This window comes from Anas platyrhynchos, chromosome 21, assembly GCF_047663525.1.
Source record: "Anas platyrhynchos isolate ZD024472 breed Pekin duck chromosome 21, IASCAAS_PekinDuck_T2T, whole genome shotgun sequence".
In the NCBI taxonomy this organism is placed as follows: domain Eukaryota; kingdom Metazoa; phylum Chordata; class Aves; order Anseriformes; family Anatidae; genus Anas; species Anas platyrhynchos.
In genome coordinates this window covers 14,178,156-14,189,080 of record NC_092607.1, presented here as the reverse complement: position 1 = coordinate 14,189,080, position 10,925 = coordinate 14,178,156, and positions in this window count along the sequence as shown.

Sequence of the window (10,925 nt, the reverse complement as noted above, 5' to 3'; positions counted from 1 at the left end):
CCTAAAGCAAAATACAGAGATTTTCCTCAGGGTGTAAAAAAAAAAAAAAAAATCTGCAAAAAGTTTTTTTTTGTTTGTTTGTTTGTTTTTTTTTCCTCTCTCTAAAACTGGAGCTGGGCCTTTATAATCTTTAACAGAAACTCAAGACAAATTTGAAGTGATTTGTGGCAGAAAAAATTCTTACAAAAGTAAAAAGTTGTCATACAACCAACCTAGAGAAAAAAAAGTTTTCAGATACTGGCAAATTAAGTGCTGAAATAGATAAAGCACAAAGCATACAAATACTGGTAATGTTGTGTATGAGGGAGTTTTGCTTAAGCTTGCATTTCCTGTTTGAAAAATTGGAAGGAAAATTAAAAGCAGATCTACCACAGTCACTTACTGACTGACTTTTTTCCTGTAACCCTTTCAAGCAATATTAAGCTTTTCATGCAGGTGCAATCCCAATTCTATGCACAACTTAGTCATTTTTATTTGTTTCCATTAAACCAATTATAAATATGTTAATAATTTGTAGGCTTCCATTGTCAGACCTTTGATCACCTTAAATTTCCTTGGCTTTGTGCCATTGCCTCACCTCCTATCACTCAATCTTAGGGAAAGATAGAAACTCCTCTGTCAATACCTCCTTCAGTTTCATCTAGTATGCACTGCTTCTCCAGTGAAATGAAAACGAGAATCTGAGGATCACTTGTCATGAAGTACATGAATATAGCTGAGCAAAGAAGGACTGCAGTTAGCTTAGCTAAAGTTGTGTAAATGTTTTTCATTACTCAGTGTGAACATCCTACTTCAATCTTGATAATATACGAGCATTCTAAGTCTTGACATTTAATGTAATCATATGTGATCACTATGACTGACAACCATAATTGCTCACCTTAACTTAGTCTCCTACAGCCAGCAAATTCACTTAAAACAATCTTTCCTCTCGTCTCTCAACTATTTTTGTTTCCTTTCATCAGAACTCGAATATGCTTGGCCTTGAATTTTCTCATTGTTTTACTGCAATTTATCCTAGTGTTTTTGTTTGTTTGTTTGTTTGTTTGTTTGTTTGTTTTTAAGGCTCTTGGATGAAAAAATCATGCCATCAAAGAACATTGAGAGAACTGCGGATACTAAAGCGTTTATACCATGCACATTTTTTCCTTTCAAAAAACACTCTCCAAAATCTCCAGAAGCACCTGAATCATAAAACCGGGCTATCAACAGCTGTACATAAACATGGTTCTCATGATTTTAATGTGGTTATGCTTGGTCACACTTTAACACTTTAAATAGAGATTAAAAACATCAAAAGAAAACCGTACATCTTATCCTCTGTTACTCTCAAAGACACAAAAATTTTCTTTTGGCCAAACTTATCTCTCTTTTTTTTTTTTTTTTTTTTTTTTTTTTTTTAAGGAGAATACTTCCACTCCATCTTATAGCAGAGCTTGAGAAATTGATGCAATATTACTTCTCCAATACAATATCCATAAGCATATACAGATATTAGAGAAAGCAACGCTGGAAGAAGGGCACAGAAGTAAAAATTTACATCTGTCTAAATCAACTCTTTTACAAAAAGAGCTCACATATTTATATTAAATATATATTTCAAGTAATAATAAATTAAAATTTTACCTAAAAGTTCCATTGTTTTATTTCTTATTGAAAGCTCATATTTGCAAAATATGATATATATGAAGTACATGATTTAATTTCAGACTATGTTTATATTACATTTCCAGCTCACAATTTGATTTGATTTTTTCAAGCTGCTTTCCTCAAATTTATTTGACCTGTGCACACAGAAGAAATGGTCTAATTTAAAATGCTCTAAATAAGTTTCAGCTTTACACTCATGGCCATATTGGATACAAGCATGCCTCATAACTCCTGATAGTGTCTGTTATCTGTGAAAATATACGAGATCATTCTGGTATAATCTTTCTAGGCTTTATTAGTCTTATAAATTATGTGTCAACATTTTTGCCAGCTATCCAGTGGCAAAAGGCATATGGAAATAACTACTTTTTCTAATCATTCAACCACTGAAAATTAGAAAAGTGGGTTTTCTTTGAAATATGAAGAAAATAAGTAGATCTTCACAGAGTATCTGAATGCTGATATTGATTCCTTCTATTGTCCCCTTCCCAGGGTGAAGTTTCTCCACACTACTGTCTCCTATAACAGATAACATACTTACAAAAAGCGTCGGTCAAAGATTTAAGCTTTCCATAATGAATGTTCAGACCATTACGTGACCACCCCATAGATGCACTACATGTACCCATGCATTAAATAATAAGTTAAAAATGCATATCATAAGAAATTTCCACTTTTCCCATAACTTTGCAGGTTTTTTTCACTGTTCCTCCTGCTCCTTCCTTGTTTTGTTAAGAACCACCAGTTACTTGAGAGCTTTGAATTCGACACAAAGATCCAGAGACGAGGGAGACACGAGGGTTGGGGTGGTTTTAGTTATAATTATATCCTTATAGAATATATTCAGCATTTATATTCCTTCTTAGTAGTTATCAATTTGACCTCTAATGAATAGAACAGATTTATGGGAAAGTCATTAAGGAGACAGGTTATGACTTCAGTGAATCATACTGACTGATAATTAACAGCATATATTGAGCAATTTATGAGAGCTCAGAAAAAAATGAACTTCTGCACTGTGAACTTTAATATAGTACAGAGATGAGACAGTTAATCTACTATTAGCTGTTCACAGGAACAACAAGAGAAAGCCGTGGTCAGTCTTGATTCCCCCAAAGGTTTGTTTCTCCCCCTTAGAACACCTTTCCACTCACTACAAGAAGAATGCAAAGGAAATGATAACCAGTAGCTAAGTATCAAACTTGAAAGGGTCAATATACTTACAAATTGTATTTACTAATTAATATTTGTATTCAGTAATTATATAATAATTACTGTAAGTTGTTTACTGTAATGTTATTTCAAATGTTTTAGCTGAATATATAAGCAGAATTCTAGGCTTAAAGAGAAAATTTCAGTTTTCAGTGAAACTGAACAACAAAACATTGAAAATTACACGAGCATAACTACCTTCTCCAGACTAAAAATACTATTGTCCTTTTCTAATAACATGCTTAGACTGTATTATTCATAAATTGCCACTAGAATGAAGTGTGATGGTTTAAAAAAAAAAAAAAATCTTTATTGCTGTAGAAGAAAATTTGAGCCTTTCTGGAGGACATGCCCCACAGAAGTCACAGAGAATACTGTTTTAGAGTAACTATGTAATTTGCTTACGCAGAGTCATCCAGGTAGATCCAATGAAAGGCTGGGGCCCTCAATCTGTGTGCTACTGCTCAGCCTTGTGTCAGTTAAAAACATCTGACTTTATTTATGTAAACAATCTCACTGATGCCTCAAACTCACAAATCTAAAAGCATGATTATTTCATTGATGCTACAATGAATGCTAACTCACTGCTACAGTATTATTCTGGTTCTTATTATGAGAAAAAATAGCACGACCTTACATTTTTTCCAATAGTGAAATACAGAAATAATTCTCCATAACAATTCTTAAAGGCAGCAGAAAAACAGGATCTTCAGTATTCTACAGTTTGGAAAGAAAAGTTATGTTTTATCATCTTGCAGAAACACTTTCCTCAGAAGAGAATAGCAAGATATACAAATAATAATTTTTTTTTTTAGATTTACTTCAATAAGGAAAAACTATGAACAGTGCCGATCAGGGCAGCAAAGAGGCAGTCCACTAGTATGAATTCATCAAGAAATCTTATGTCTGATTTGTGACAGAATCCTTCAAGGGAAAAAATTTTAAAATTCATGGTGAGCCAAACATAGGAAGAGCAGTACATAATTTTCTTGGACTTCAATAACACTTTATCAAAAGCAGCACACAAAAGAAATAAATGTACTTGATGATCTTATAGTGGGAGAAAGCTCCTTGAATCGACATAGAAATGCATTGGATTCAGTAGAAGAAGGGAGAATTAAACTGTTAAGCACTTGAAAAGAAAAAATACTGTGGAGATTACTATTCTTAAACATTTCATTATACTTTTATTTGAGAATGCCTAAAGTTTTATCAGATTTGTCTACCAGGCATACATAGAACTGCAAAGTGAAAATAATCTCTAGCTGATTTTTTTTCAGAAGTTTATGGCTAGTTTTTTTGTTTTGTTTTGGTTTGGTTTTTTAAATTTTATTTTGTGCAGAATCTGAAATAGAAAATCAAGATGCAAAGGTCAAGGGGGGCAGCAATGGAAAGATAGTGTAGGTTATATGCTCTGTGACCATATCTGTCATAGACTTCTGGGTATATCATTTAATTTTCCTACATCCTTGTTCCTTATATGTTAAAATAAGGTCACACTACTTCAACAGATGAAAAAGGATAGGCATGATGTCTCACTGACTTAGACAAACAGGTAAAGCTTAAATAGAATAAAAACTTTCTTGCCACATAAATGCAAAAATTACAAATATATACAGTAAGGATATTTCAGTTATATGGTTCAAGAATACAATGACCATTTAAAGAGATGTTCCCTGTGCAAACAGAAAAGAACTCACAAAAAAGGCCCATCACTGCCCTACAGATGTGGGTAAACTTATCTTAACAGTTTCTATTATTTATTTACTTCAGAATGATATAGTAGAAAGGCTTTACAGATTAGCGATGGCTTGTGTATTTATCTTCCTTTTCCCACTTCAAGCACAGACTAACTCCTGCATTCATGTTTTCTTGAGACAAGCTACAGATTTAATGAACTGTTCTACTTTTATTTTGTTTCTGTGAGGACACTCTTTGGCATGAACAGCTCTTTAAGAAAACCATAGATAGAATTTTGCTTGTTATTAATTTCTACTGTTGGAAAATGTGACAACTACACAAGGATTCAGAGCAAAGTTACTTTGAATATTCTTTATATTCTGAATTCCTTACTCCATTATATACTAAAACTGCTGTGAGAACACAAATCCAGTTGGATCCAAATTCCAATTTGAAACCCACTGTAAAGCGCATCCTTCCAAGAATGCATAATTAGGCAGCATTTGTTAGAGTCAATTTGAGTGCATAAATTATTGAACATGGGTTAATTTTGGTTGGATTAAAAGCACCACCTGTTCACTCCTATAAAAAAAGTGCAGTAATTTCTGTCTCAGTGAAGTATTTAATCCTTATATGTTTGGTTTTATCCTTTCAGTATGCAGTTGGTTTATGAATACCCTCCACTGCTCAGAGAGTCAACATGTGCCCCGTTTATTGAAAACATAAGCAGAATATTGCCTTTGCTCTTCACAAGCCTGATAGTGAAGTACTACAATTCAAAATGTGTTTTCCAGCTGGGGAAAGCAGTGAAGATAAGGGTAGCTTGGACACATGTACCAGTGTGTGTAAAGGCTTAAATTGCTGGAAGGCAAACTGCTGTTCATCAGTAAAGTTCAGAGCACTAGTTATAGTTACTGCTTTCTATGGAGCTCTTGAGATGCAAGACTTAATGACTGCTAGAAAACACTTACTTAACTAAAGCCTTTCACAGAAGTTGTAGCATTCTGCTCCTAGCAATAGCTGTTGCATACCAGCCTGCTATGGAAAATATTCCTTTTGTCTTCTCCTGTAGACTTTTTTTTTTTTTTTTCCAAATGACAAGCTTAAAAATGGTTTTACAACTGTGAAGTTTAAAAACTGTCTCTGTAGACTGCAATCACAAACAATCACTATAGATTTCAATGCAAATCTTTTTCCACTGAATTTTTCATCCTTGATGCTCTGATGAACCCTCAATTTGCTTTGCAACTGATGAGACCATGAAAATTCACAACTTGAGAGGAGAAACAGAAGATTATGAATCGCCTAAAATCTATGTGGATCCACAGGACATGAATCCTGTGGTACTTTTGTAAACAAGGAGATTCATAGCCATACCTTAAAAAGAACACCAGCTATCATATACTGCTCTTTTTTTCCATCTTAGTGCAGATTGTATATACTATACAGTCCTTCCCACCTGGAAGTGGCTATTTTATCAAGGTACAGTGTTAAAAGTTTATAAGGTAACACTTACTGATATAAACACTTTAACAAAAATATTCATCAAATGCGGTTTTGAAACAGTGGAAGAATTTATACAAGAATTTATCCTTTAAGAAGTATTCCAGAGACACTGCCAGTCCTTCAAACAAGACAAAGTGAGCTCTACATATTACAAAAGCATTACTGTCAGAAGCATGAGATGTTCAAAGCAGTGACACATTTAAAGACTCTCAATATAGGGGACACTGTGGGTATTCTGTGGAGACTGGGCTCACAGACACCCTCTCTCCTCTTCTATTCAATCTGACTATTGGATTTAAAACCCCAAGTATTCAGTTTCATCAGAGATATTAAAAAAGAACCCAGGAAAACAAGCCCAGAACAAATAAATAAATAAAACTACCATGGCTACAATACATGAACATAGCAACAAGGTAGCAATAAGATTAAAATGTTCCTCATAAATGAAAATAAGCATTTTAGGATTATTATTCTGACAGAATAGGATGAGAGCACAAGAGAACATGCATGTGTAGGAACCCTAAGAGTGGCAGCCAGGCCTTCCATCTTCCTCGTGCTTCTGTTCACTCCTCCACCCTGATGTCACATTTAATTCTGTGTCTTGAGGGTTTAACTGGCAGAGAAGTGCAAAGAAATTAAAAGCTTTATGAAGCATGCATATGACAGAAGTAACAGGACACAAATTTAATATGAATCAAATTTTGAACAAAGATAAGTCATTCAGTTTTTCTTTGCTAGAATTAGGCCTTTGTGTTTGAAAATGTTAATTCAGGTAGCCTTATTGCCATAAGCTTAAACCCATCATTATAGTTCTGGGAGTTCAGTCTGAATTCAGTAAAGTGATATGTAAAGTACTGGTCCCTCAAATCCCAGCAGTTTTCTGAGAAAGTATCCTTATTCATAAAAACAGTTATGCCACTTCAAGGCATGAACTTCTAGAAACTCACTCAGCTGGACAAAGAGTATAGCCCTTTCTCACAGTATGTAGCAGAGACTGGCACTAAGCACTAAAGATATGCGACTCTTGGTGATCTCATCCTGTAGCTGTTCATGCAAAAAATTGTTTTTCTCTTTCACTTCCCACAGATCCAGGCCTTTTGATTTTGGTTTGATGTGAGGATTCAAAAACATAACTGTGAAATCAACTTGGTTTCACCTGGCTTGAAGTCAAAACCAGTCAGTTTTATACACTTCCCATCACACTTAAAAGCCTGTTCAGTCCAACCAATCTTTTCTTCACAATGCTCATGCAAATTTTCAATTTGTTAGTGAATGCAAAGTAAACCTCATTGATGTGGGAGGTCTACAGAACCCTCCAGTTACTCCAAGTCCAATTTACAAAATCAGCACTATAGATTACAAGCTCCAGCATTTGCACTTATGACATAGTAAATATATATATATGTTTGTTAAGAGTTTTATTTTTTATAAAGTAGCAAGAAAATTTTAGCATTTTTCATTTGATGTCAAGTGCCATCTACCAGACAAATCCAGGCACTTTTTTTCCTTTTTTTTTTTTTTTTTTTAAATTCAGGAGGATGCAAAATAGGTAGAGAGACTACATTTGAATGTTTATGATTTTTATTTAATAAGTAGCAGCTTACATAAATCCTCAGGTATGTAAGATTAATTCTTTGCTTTCTAATCCTTGTTCAAAAGAAGGCATTCGCTTTTACATTTAGATCAGGTTTTAGCATCTCTTTTAAAGCATTTGACAAAAATTAAAAATGCAGATAGCTGTACATCCAAAAAAAGCCCTTGTAATTCTATTGATAGTCATCTACTATTTAGTACATCTTTGCAAGAACCATGATGAGCTGTCACACATTACCTGTTTGTTACAATATTTGCCTTGGTGATATTTTCCACTAAGGTAGACAATCATACATATTTTACAATGGAGAGATTGGCATTTCAAGCACTAACACAGATCTGCATTATCAGGCTAAAGCCTCAATATTAAATGGGAAAGTAAGTCTATGGGAATATACCCCCAGTTTAGCCATTTCGTTTAGAGAATTAGCGAACAAGCAAGCCTGTGAAAGTGTGTGGAGCTGAAAAAGCTCTTGACATGGCAATTCTGCTTATATGGCCAAGTCTAGTTAAATGAACAACCAAGACCTTCCTAAAAAACTTGGTTCCACTACCCTACAAACTTATTTCAAAGAAAAAAAAAAAAAAAAAAAAAAAACAGCTCATACATCCAGACTCAGACTTTCTACTCTGCCAAACCAATTTTATTCACTTCCTTTTAGTCATTCCTTTCCTGAGATTGTTCACATTTACATGCATTTGCAGTGCTCCAAAAACGTGTTGTCTTGGACAGGTGCTTCCCTTGTCTTGTACTTGGGTGAGACAAAGATGAAGCTCACCTGTTCCTCAGCAAAACAGTTGAGCAAAAAGTGAACTGACATTTCTCACTTTCCATAACTCAAATTCATACTGAATGTTTATTTGAATATTTCAATCTAATGACCACAGAAATGTGAAAAAAATTCATAAGGGCCAGGAAACATCTCACCTCATATCCCAAGGCAGAATCAACTATCAACATTGAGACTCTACACCTGAAACACTGCTTGTATTAGTACCTCCTAGCTTCTGCCTAAGTTGGAAGCTTTTCATTGAACTTGAGAATTGAGGTTTTCTTTAATACTTAATTACTCCATATTTTATTGAAGTAACTGTACATTTCATAATCTGAAATAACATAATACATGTCAAACCAGTAAGTCCCTTCATGGCATGTGCATTGGCATCAAGCACACCGCCAGCACTGACTCAAATATTTTCCATTCAATTACAGAACACACTGATTTACCTGCTGATTCACCTGAAATTCAATATGCCATTGAGAATTCATCTAAATTACTTGCTCATAAGTTAACATTGAATGCTAACACAGACATTGAATTATATTATCTTTCAGCAACTAGAAGATATAATTGCAGCTGACAAGGTCTGCTTTATTTCTTCTGTTTTTCAATTTTTATTTAACTGATCCTGCCTTTTAAATTCAATACTCTGTGGCCAAAAGAAATACTTTATTTTGTAGGACTTATGATGCATCACAGCAGGTCACACAATCAATGTTTCTGTTTCATCTACTAAATATGGTTCAGACATCTCATGAGCAGTCTGGTGGACTGCAGACAAAACAGTCTGCTAACTGTTCCTGTTTTTACTCACTGAAAAAAACTATTACCCTGAAATTACATTTCAGTACATGAAACGGATATTCTTCTGTTAGCACAGTCACCAGCAGGCAAGTAAATTAAATTCGTAAAAATACAATCCATGTAAGATCAAACAGAAGTATCTTGATAATTCCTAGAAGGATGAGCACATTATCTGCCATATCCTTTTTTTTCGTTCATAATGTTCTTTGGCATATGTAATGAAAAGCAAAATTCAAATAAAATTTAAAAATTAAATCCAAATTTTAATTTATTTTTTCCAGTGCTACATACTAAACTGAAACAGTAATCCAGAATCGTGAATATTTATAGTATCTAACCAAACCTGATTAGCAGTGAAAATTTCATCTGTAATTCATTAGAAAAGTATTTTTTGCAAAACAAACAGGATAATCTCTTCAACTCTTCAATGGAAATAACACAAGATTGGTATCTGCTACAGTGTTTTGAACATCTTTACACTAACACAATGAAAGATGCATACAAATGCATCTCTTACCCATAAATTTCAATACAGGCAGATGTATTGTGCTTTTTTGTTTGTTTGTTTGTTTTTAATACAAATTGTCTTCCAAAAGCAAATTCCGTGTTTATCTCAATGGAAGGGGAACTAAAAACTTCAGTTATTTGTATGTTACAGAGCAGCTGAACCTGTGATATGGTCTACATATGGCCTATCCAGCAGATATTCTTTCATAAAAAAGCCATAAAAACTATGGTTTCTAGAGTATCTGCAAAGAATTTAATGATTTAGTTGTCCCAAGAATCAAAAGAAAATTTGGAATACTGAAATCTTAGGCAGGGCTACATACTGAACAGAAAGTTTGCCAAAGTAAATTATCCAGACAGGAATTTTCTAGCACAATTAGTAAGTTGGTGCATTCATACATGCATTACTCCAAATTGCAACTGCATTTTCCTATGCTGTATGTGAAAGATGTTATTCTAAATATAAGACACTTGCCCAAAACATATGGAGGAAGTTATTCTTCCATGTAGATTACAAATGCAGAAAATTACTTCTAAAAGAAAACTTGAGACATTAAGAAAATGTGTACTGTTCCTTTTATGTTAATATTGCCCTGAATTTTGGCATATTCAGCCTCTAAGTAAGTTAGTGCCTGCAATGTTTTGTCTGCTGCATTCTTAAATTAACATGTTACTAAAAACTGGCTGAAGATCTGCTATTTTTAATGATACTTATATCACTAAAAAGGAATAAATTGCAAGACTTGTTACTGTTGACTATGACACTTAATACTTTTGGTTTAATACATTTTCAGGGTTGGTTTTCCCCATGGCATAAGAAAGTCACCTTCCTGTTTTTATTCCTTAATACTCATGGATAATTTAGTAATCAGAAAGGAAACTCTAATCTATTTTTATTGTTTATACTATAGGCTGTTCAAAGAGTCTGCCTTCAAAGTCAGTGTTTTCATTTTGAAGCAAAAATAGGGCCAGTAGTTATTCTGCATGAAGGAACTTGGAAGCCAAAGATTTAGCTTCATGCAGGGAGGGATGGGCACAGGATCTGTAATTTCAGTAGTTTTGAAGAAGTATATTCTTCCATTCCTATCACTGGTTACATCAGCTTTGCTTCTAAGTGATATCTACCAATACAGATATATCACTGATACAATTCTGTAGATGATATTAACTAAGGTTGAAAGCTGTGTTAGA